Source organism: Piliocolobus tephrosceles, chromosome 18 (genome assembly GCF_002776525.5).
Source record: "Piliocolobus tephrosceles isolate RC106 chromosome 18, ASM277652v3, whole genome shotgun sequence".
NCBI lineage: Eukaryota > Metazoa > Chordata > Mammalia > Primates > Cercopithecidae > Piliocolobus > Piliocolobus tephrosceles.
In genome coordinates this window covers 10,423,531-10,433,417 of record NC_045451.1, presented here as the reverse complement: position 1 = coordinate 10,433,417, position 9,887 = coordinate 10,423,531, and the positions used below count along the sequence as shown (strand labels likewise).

Genomic DNA, 9,887 nt, shown 5'->3' with positions numbered 1-9,887 from the left:
TCAGTCGATTCCACAGATGTCCCTACTTTGCCTGCTTTCTGTCCTACTTTTAGTTTTTCTTTGCCCTTCAGTTCAGAAGAGTGTGCTTCATTTTGGTTGACAGCTTTTATGTCACCACATGAATGATTCCCATTTTCCACCTTTGCTCTCTATCCCTTTCTGCCAAAGCAATTCTCTCCTCCTGTTCTGACAGGAACTCTTGGCAAGGAAGAAAAAGAATATGAACTACTTCAGAATATACAGCATCAACAGTTGACTTCAGACCCAACATGTTAAAGGGTTTTCTACTTGGCTTTGACTGTGGTATGCTTTGTACCAAAATTACTATATTACTTTATCATCATCGAAGTTCAGTATTTTGGGTATTTTATGGCCATAAATATATAAATATTATGCAAAGACAGTCAGCTGCTAACTGGCTTTTTTAATGGTTTATGGTCTAGAATTGTGCTGTGGTTGTTATAGATCAATTAATTATTACTTGGGATTTGATATTCTGCCTTTCCAGTACAGAATACTTGATAACAAAAGCATAATACATTATTCTTAAAACAAAAACCGAACAATTTTTCAATGCGTAGAATATGTTCATATTTCTAAGGCTCTCCCCATCGCTTCAACAGTGGATTAGATCAGCGGATTTGCAGTAGTGAAGAATATTAAGAAATATCTGAGAAGGAGCTGACTAGAAAAATATTATCTTTTCTATTCAATTTCCAGCATTGAAAATTAAAATTTTGAACAGCACTGTGCAGTAGAATAGTGGATTCACAGTTATGAGCCACATTGAAAAAGAGAACTGATAAAATTAACATTGTTGTTATCTTTTATTTAGCCCAACATATACAACCTATTACCATCATCAATATGCCATTAATATTGTAGATGAGCTGTTTTTATTTTTGTATTTATTTTACAATTAGTGCAGCTCATCTCTATTTGTACTAGCTGCATTGTAGTTACTCAGTTGCCCTGAGTGGCTAGGGGCTATCATATTGGAAAGTGCAGAAATAAACTAAGGTAAAGAATATTTAATATTTTTAAGTTCTTAAAAAAAAACAGTAATAAACACTTGAGGAATAAAATAAAGTTCAATTTTAATTCTAGTAGTTACAAGGATTTGATTTTGGACAAATCACCTGACTACTTTTTATGAAAAGTTTCTATTTGATTTTTTATAGAGATATTTTTTGTCGAAATATAGTCCACTTGTTTATCCAGCATGATTATGTTTTTCTATATATTCCACAATGTATAAATCTTATCTATTGTGAAATCATTCTCTAAAACTCCAACATCTGGATTTTCTCTGCATCTGCTTGCACTGATAGGTTTGTTGTGATTATCAGTCATTTATGCATACATTTTTCACATTATAATTTTTAAGTTTATGCTGGACATTATATGTTACGGTACAGCAACTCTGCATTATGTTTTCATCCTCCAAGAACATTAGATTCTATTCTATTAAGCTATTAAGGGAGAATCACCCTTTTTCGGTTGATGGTTGAGTTTTAAGCCATTTTAGCATAGGTCTCCTTTAACTCTTTAACTTATCCCCGTATTGAAAGAGAGGATTTACCAGTAAGACATGCTTTTACTTGTAGGAATGGTGTTTCTGGCATCTCAACTGAAGCTTAATATGTACCAACTCTCTCTACTATGATTGGGAAGGAACTTCAACATCGCCTTAGTGAGGCCTCTGGAAACTCAGCTCATAAGTTCTCTGCAGCTGTTTACTGCTTGACCTCTTAGCATCTTGTCCCACACACGGTCAGCTGAAAAATTGTCACAGGCCCTCAGCAACATTTTGTGCAGATGCTCGGAGGACTTCTTGGCACTTTCCTCCTTTCTGATATTTTGCCATCCAAATCCCAACTACTTTCACAGCCCCAGACTCTGACCTCTGATTTCTCCTCCCACTCATACTGACATCTTTGCTCTCTGTCTGGCTCTCTTTATCTGTGCAGCAATTTGAAAAATTCCCCTAGTGAAAAATCCAGGGTTAATGTAAGTCTTACTTCATGTGCTTCGTTTTTCTTAAATATCATAGTGTGGGCTGATGCATTCAAACATGTTTTTATACCTCTTAAAATACATTTTGCTCCAAGTTTATAATTGTTTACAGCTGTTGGATAAGTTTGATATCAGCTACTTTGTTTTATTCAGAAACTATTAAGTTCTTGACATCTATTTCTGCCACTCCCTAATAAATCTGAAAATTTGATTAAATCTCCTTCTAAGTTTAAACTTTCTTTCTGCCTTTTTGTTATTTCTTTGGTTTAAATTATTATCTCTTCTCTAGATTCCTGCAATAGCTTCTAATTCATATCTCCACTTATAGGACATACTCTACATTAAACAGTTGTCTTCTAGAAACACAATTTATCTTCCTTCCTTCCTTCTTTCCGTTCTTCCTTCCTTCCTTCCTCTTTCTTTCTTCTCTCTCTTCTTTCTCTTTCTTCTCTGTCTTCTCTCTCTTTCTCCCTTCTCTGTCTCTTTCTCTCTCTCTCTGTCTCTCTCTCTCTCTCTCTTTCATCTGTATTTTTGTTAGAGATGGGCTTTCTGACAGGGTCTGTATTTTTAGAAGAGATGGGATTTCACCATGTTGGCCAGGCTGGCCTGAAGTTATCCACTTGCCTCAGCCTCCCAAAGCGCTGGGATTACAGGTGTGAGCCACCATACCTGGCCACAATTTTGTCACTCTGCAAGTGAAAGCTATTCAATAGCTTCTCTTTAAACTTAGAATAGATCTTTGAACGCCTTACATTGACCTATAAAATTGAGGATGATGTAAGCTTTCTAAATGCTTTTCTATGCACTCTCTGTCCCTGCTCTATGCTTCAGTAGCATTGATTTTTTTTTTAATTTCTTGAATCTGCACAGCTTTGCCCATATCAATATTTTTGTACAGTCTGTTTTTTATGACCATGACATTGTGTTCATCATTTTTCCTCTGACTTCCTTCTCTTGCTTTATGTGACAGCTTAAATGTTCTTCCAATGAGGCATTTCCTGATCACATAGAACTTTACCCTTAATCTCATAGCACCCTAATCTTTTGATTCACAACACACCAAAGTATGACTTCCCACTTGTGTACAGGTATATGCTCTTATGTAACATCTTTCTTTCTTTTTTTTTTTTTTTTTTTTGAGACAGAGTATTGCTCTGTCGCCCAGGCTGGAGTGCAGTGGCCCGATCTCAGCTCACTGCAAACTCCGCCTCTCGGGTTCACGCCATTCTCCTGCCTCAGCCTCCGGAGTAGCTGGGACTACAGGCGCCCGCCACCTCGCCCGGCTAGTTTTTGTATTTTTAGTAGAGACGGGGTTTCACCCGGTTAGCCAGGATGGTCTCGATCTCCTGACCTTGTGATCCGCCCGTCTCGGCCTCCCAAAGTGCTGGGATTACAGGCTTGAGCCACCGCGCCCGGCCAACATCTTTATTTTCTACTAGATATAAACATCATGAGGAGAAGGATCATATCTTTATTTTTTGCCATATTATGCCCGGTACTGCTTTTTGATATGTAGTGTATAAAGTATTAAATACTTATTGGTATATACTAAGTGTTAAACAATTATATTTGAGTTAATGAAAAACATATTAAATAATATTTAAGTTCAGAAAGAGTTTTAGAAATCAACATTTGAAGCTTAATGGAGAATCAATATTGTCAAAGAATTTTAGAAAATTGGAACTAGAAGAAACCACAATCATCATTTTCATGTAATAATGCTTCTGATAACATTGTCTGCACTGAAATCACTCCAGTGTTGAGGAACTCACTATTTCACAAGGAAGCGTATTTTATTCTATGCCTATTATTTAAAAACTGTTTTCTCATGTTTAATATAATTTAACACTATATTGAATTGTTTTACTTATAATCTTATGACAATAGTTATCTCAGTTTTACAAAGAAATATGAAAAAATTGTACATATATTAGGTTGGTGCAAACATAATTGTGTTTTTTCCATTACTTTTAATGGCAGAAACCATAATTAGGTTTGCACCAACATCATATTTTGTTTCATTTGTGATTTCTTCTGAAAGCTAAACACTCAAAAGATACAATTAAAAATTACTATTTTATTTCCTTGAATGTTGAAAAATGATAAAGGATTATATTTTATTTCCTTGAATGTATTGATTATATCTCCTTGAATGTTGAAAAATGATAAAGGATTCCAGGATCCTTTATCATAATTGGAATTATTTATGTTATATATTGGATTTGTTTCTTTATCCCTGTGTGCTTTAATGATCCACATTTGCGGGCACTACAAATAAGAAATTTTGATTATTAGACAAAATTTGAAAAAATGTAGAATTGATTTTAAAGAACCAAACTTATGAAAAAAATAATTAGTTAATACATCTTTCTTAATGTTAAACATTTTTGTCTTTATAGTGTTCACATTTTATCATTAGTTATATTATCATCAAAGAAATGAAAATCTTTATACGGATGGATGGATGCATTCAAGTAAATAAAATATATTTTGAAGAAGACTCATGTAATGTGCAAAATTCAATTTACTTTAGTATGCGTGTATATAATCATTTAAATATATGAGTTGGAAATATATCTATACTTTATATCACAGAATTGAAATTATGATCAAATTAGAAAATATATTTGAAATCTTTTTTTAATGTTTAAATTTTTTTTCTGTCTCTGAATCATTTTTATTGCCACTATTATTTAGGACATAGAAGTTTGCCTACAGAGTGACCCACTTTTTCCTAGGTATTTTTGGGTACTATATTAGACACTTCTAAAATTGTAATACCTTTTATGGGTCACTTAGAAACCATTAAATGAGTCATTGTTTCAGTACAATAAGTTACATTTGCAATATTGCTGCCTATGGACCATTATTAATCTAGGAAAATGAAAGTGGTGGTCTAATTACCTAATTCTTTTCAGATTCTGGCTGAATAAAAATATAACCTAAACGATATAAAATGGTGTTTCAAACATTATGCTAAAATCAAATAGAACAAATATTGTTTACATTTTCATATATAAAATTATTGCTTACATAAAAATATGTAGGCAATCCTTGTTAAGATAGTACTATAAGATTATACATTGCTCTTCCTTCCTCTGCTCTAAACTCAGTTGGAGATAAAACCTAATCTTTGTGCTTCTTGTTTTTAGAAAGAAGGTCTCCTTCTATTGCCCAGGCACAATGCAGTGGCACAATCACAGGTTAATGTAACACTGAACTCCTAAGCTCAAGGATCCTTCCACCCCGAGCCTTTAGAATTCCTGAACTGAAGCAAACCTCCAGCCTCAGCCTTTCAAAGTGCTGAGACTACAGGTTTGAGCCCCTGTGTCTTGCCCTAAAATCTATTCTGATAAACTTAATAAGAAACACAGACATGTTCGGTGATACAAAGAGAAGTCTCCATTGACCAGAAACAACATAGACACGCACAACAGCAATAGAGCTGTAGCTGGGGGACTGCCTGTCTCTGGATCCAAATAAGGACAGTGGGAACTGGGAGTATGACTCCTTGAGGGTGATGAGGATCAGAGTCATCCCTTACAAAGCGGAGTGGAGAGAGGAAGCAAAAACATTAAAGAAAATCACAAGATTTCCAAACTTTTCATCAAATCAAAAGCATGTTGCCTAATTTATCACATAAATAGAGGGAATACACCCAAATAAATAACTTTAAAAAATTTTAAATGGAATATAACTAAAGTTTTAGTTGACATTTATAAAATGTGAAGATTATGGAAAAGTTTAGACCATTAAAATTGCAAATTTAAGTAATATCAAAATTTTGTAGAGAGCAATTTCTAGTATTTTACAAAAAAGAACCATAAAATAATTATTAAGTATTTTGCTCATTCATTAAATTTCTTGTGCCTCCTTGAAACAAATAAGCCATGTTATAGAGCTGGGTTTTATTGGTGAATTTTGCCAGAAACTTAAGGAACAGATTTTAAAACATATTTTAGAGAAGTTCAAAAAACCAGTTTCCTAACATTTTTATGAGACAGTAAATTATTGACAGTGAATTAGTACCATATAACGAAAGAGAATTATAGGCTGAGCATGGTGGCTCACACCTGCAATCCCAGCACTTTGGGAGGCCTAGGCAGGCAGATCGCCTGAGCTCAGGAGTTCAAGACCACCCGGGGCAACATGGCAAAACCCCATATCAACTAAAAAATACAAAAAATCTTCTGAGTATGGCCGTGTATGCCTGAGGTCCCAGCAGATTTGGAAGCTGAGGTGGGAGGATCACTTGAGTATAGGAGATCTAGGCTGCAGTAACGCGTGGTTTGTGCCACTGCACTCCAGCCTGGGTGACAGGGTAAGACCCTGTCTCAATTATTTTTTAAAAGAAAGAAAGAGAATTACAGATTAATCTATCATTATGGGCACAACAAAAATCCTAAGTGACAACCCAGGAAAATGGGATCCAGAAGTGCTATAAAATATTCATCAAGATCATACAGTGTTTAGTCTCAGAATTCAAATAAGTTTCTCTAGCAGAAAATTTAAGAATTAACTTCACCACTCCAATTAACTGAGAAAGTTATATGATTATTATAATAAAGTTGCATGATTATATGATTTTAAAGTGGTATTATTAAAAATAATACCATTTAAAAATAGTGACATGTATTTATGACAAAAGCTAGGAACATAAAAGGACTTCCTTAACCTAGTTTAAATTTCTACTTGAAATGTATAGCAAATATTATTCTTCACAGTGAAGCATAGAAGCACAAAACCTCTCAATGAATTCAGAAACAAACAGAAATTACTACTATCTCTCCTAATCTGTATTATACCTTAGTAAAGCAAAATTGTATAGTAATAAAGCAAGAAAAAAGATATAAATGTTGGAAAAAAAGAGACCTATTTTACTATTATATAGTGGTAAAATACATATCCAAGACACTGTATAGAAAAGTTACATAAATGAAAATAATGTGCTTTTTTTTTCTGGTGAAAGTTCAACAGACAATCTGAAAACATAACACCAGTGAGCAACGTGAAGCCTTGCCACTAAGATCCAGAGCAAGGAAAGGAGGTCCCCTCTTACCACTGCTGTTCAACAACATTCTGTAAGCCCTAATGCAATGCAGTAGAATTAGAAAAGTAACTAAATGGTATACAGATTGGAAAAGATTTAGTAGAATTATCTTTGTTAATGTCTCTGTAGAAAATCCAAAAGAATTGGAAAAAAAAAAAAAAAAACACTTGCTACTAATGAGCAAGATAGTTTGTAGGATGCAAGGTTAATACAAAAAAAAAATCACATTTCTATATATCAACAATGAATAAGTGAGATTTGAAATTAGAAACAGAATCCCAGTTACATTACCACCCCAAAAAGAAGCATATCGGTAAAATGTAACCAAAGGTATTCAAGGTCTATAATGAGGAAAACTACAAAACTCTGATGAAAGACACTAAACAAGAACTAAATAAATGGAGAGAGATTCCATGTACATTGATAGGAGACACAGTTATCAATACATCAGTTCTTTCCAGCTCAGTCTATAGATCAATGCAATACCATTCAAAATTCTAGCAAGTTATTTTATGGATACTGACAAACTAATGATCAAGTTTATATAAAAGGGAAACAGACCCAGAATAGCCAACACAGTATTAAAGGAGAACAACATTGGAGGATTGACACTGCCTGACTTCAAGACATACTGTGAAATACAGTAAACAAGACAGTGTAGCATTAGTGAAAGTAAAGAAAAATAGATCAATGGAACAGAATAAACATCCCAGAAGGAGGCTCACATAAATATAGGGAATTGATCTTTCACAAAGAAACAAAGACACAAACAATGGAGAACAACAAGAAAAAAATATTTTCCAAAAATGATCCTGGAACAACTGGATACCCACATGCGAAAAAAAAGAAGAAGAAAGAAGAATCTTGATGTAGACCTTCCAAGCTTCACAAAAATTAACTCAAAATGTATCACAACTGTCAAACACAAAACAAAACCCATAAAAGATAATATAGAAGAAAGTCTAGGTGAGCTTGGGTTTGGCTATGACTTTTTAGATGGGATACCAAAAGCACAATTTGTGAAAGAAATAATCAATACGATGGACTTCGTTAAAATTAAAAGCTTTTGCTCTGTGGAAGACTATGTCAAGGGATAAGAAAGGAAGCCACAGACTGGGAGAAAATATTTACAGAAGACATATTAACTGCTATTAAAAATATACAAAGAACTCTTTAAACTTAATAAGAACACAAGCCAATGAGCCAAAGACCTGAACAGACACATCAACAAAGAAGACATGCAAATGGCAAATAAACATACTAGAAGAAGCTTCACATCCTATATCATCAAGGAATTGCAAAATAAAACAACAATGAAATACCACTAAATACGTATTAAAATGGCCGAAATCCAAAACACCAAAAACACCAAAGGCTGGCAATGATGTGGAGCAACAAGAACTCTCATTCATTGCTGGTAGGAATGCAAAATGGTACAGCCAATTTGGAAGACAATTTGCCAGTTTCTACAAAACTAGATGTATCCTTACCGTATGACCCATTCATTGTACTCTTTTGTATTAACTGAAAGGAGTTGAAAATTTATGTCCATACACATCTGCACATGTGTTTATAGCAGTTTTATTCACAATTGCCAAAATTTGAAAGCAACCAAGATGTCATTCAGTAGGTGAATGGATACGCCAATTGTGGTACATCCAGATAGTGTAATACAAGTCATCATTAAAAATGATAGCCATGAAAAGACAAGGACAAAATAAATACGTATAACTAAGTGAAAGAAGCCAATCTGAAAAGGATAAGTACTAAAAATTCCAGCTATGTGATATTCTGGAAAAGGAAAACCTATGGAGACACTAGAAGGATCACTAGGTGCCAGGAGTTGAGCCGAAGGAAGGGACGAATAGGCAGAGCACAGAAGACTTTTAGAGCAGTGCAACTGCTCTCTATGATACTGTCATGAGGGATACATGTTACTTATATTTGTCTAAACCCATACAACACCAAGAGTGAACCCTCACATAAACTGTGAACTCTGGATGAAAATGATCTCTCAGTGTGGGTTTATCAGTTGTAACAAATGTATAATGTCATCTGGTGGGAGATGTTGATAATCGGGGGATCTATGCATGTGTGGAGCCAGAGGCTAGAGAAGATATCACTGTACCTTCCTTTCAATTTTACTGTGAAACTTAAAATTCTTCTGAAAAACATCAGTTGAAGAAAAAAAAAAATATCTAAAACCTATGAACAAAAAATTTAGATATATTTCAATAATTCAAACGTATATGTGAAATTCTTTTTGAGAAGATTACAAAATTTTTTAGGTCTTGAAAGAAGTCGTAAATGAGGAGCTTGCATTTATGGATAATACATTATAATAAGAATGTCATTTCTCCCTAATCTTTACGTTTACCCAGAATACCAACAGATCTGCATAGAATTTGTCAAATTGTACTGAAATTAACATCAAAGACAGCAAAGAGAATAAATTTCAAGAAAAGCTATGTCTTTTCTGAAGATACTACACTTGATCTTAGCCAAAAGGCTGAGAAGCAATGAAAAATGCTTTAATAAAAGAAGGGTACTTCCATATCATCAGATGTCAATAGGCATTTACATCTATAATAATTAAGATAATGTATATTGTTGCATAGATAATATGCCATGTTTGCTGATATTTTGAAACATTTTATGTCAAATAGCATGTGTTCAACTAAATTCGTGAAGAAATAACCTTTGAATTGTAATTTCTATTAATTAATGTCAAATACATCATTAAATGCCCTGAACATTTTTCTAGGAACTCTTTCCTTTTGACATTTTTATCTGAATAATTAACACATTTAAAAACATGGTC

At 33.8% G+C, this 9,887-nt stretch overlaps 1 pseudogene; it reads right to left on the bottom strand.

The window, feature by feature from the left end:
- Positions 1–9,465: 9,465 nt before the first annotated feature.
- LOC111550684 lies at positions 9,466–9,587 on the bottom strand (annotated as a pseudogene).
- Between the last annotated feature and the right edge of the window lie 300 nt (positions 9,588–9,887).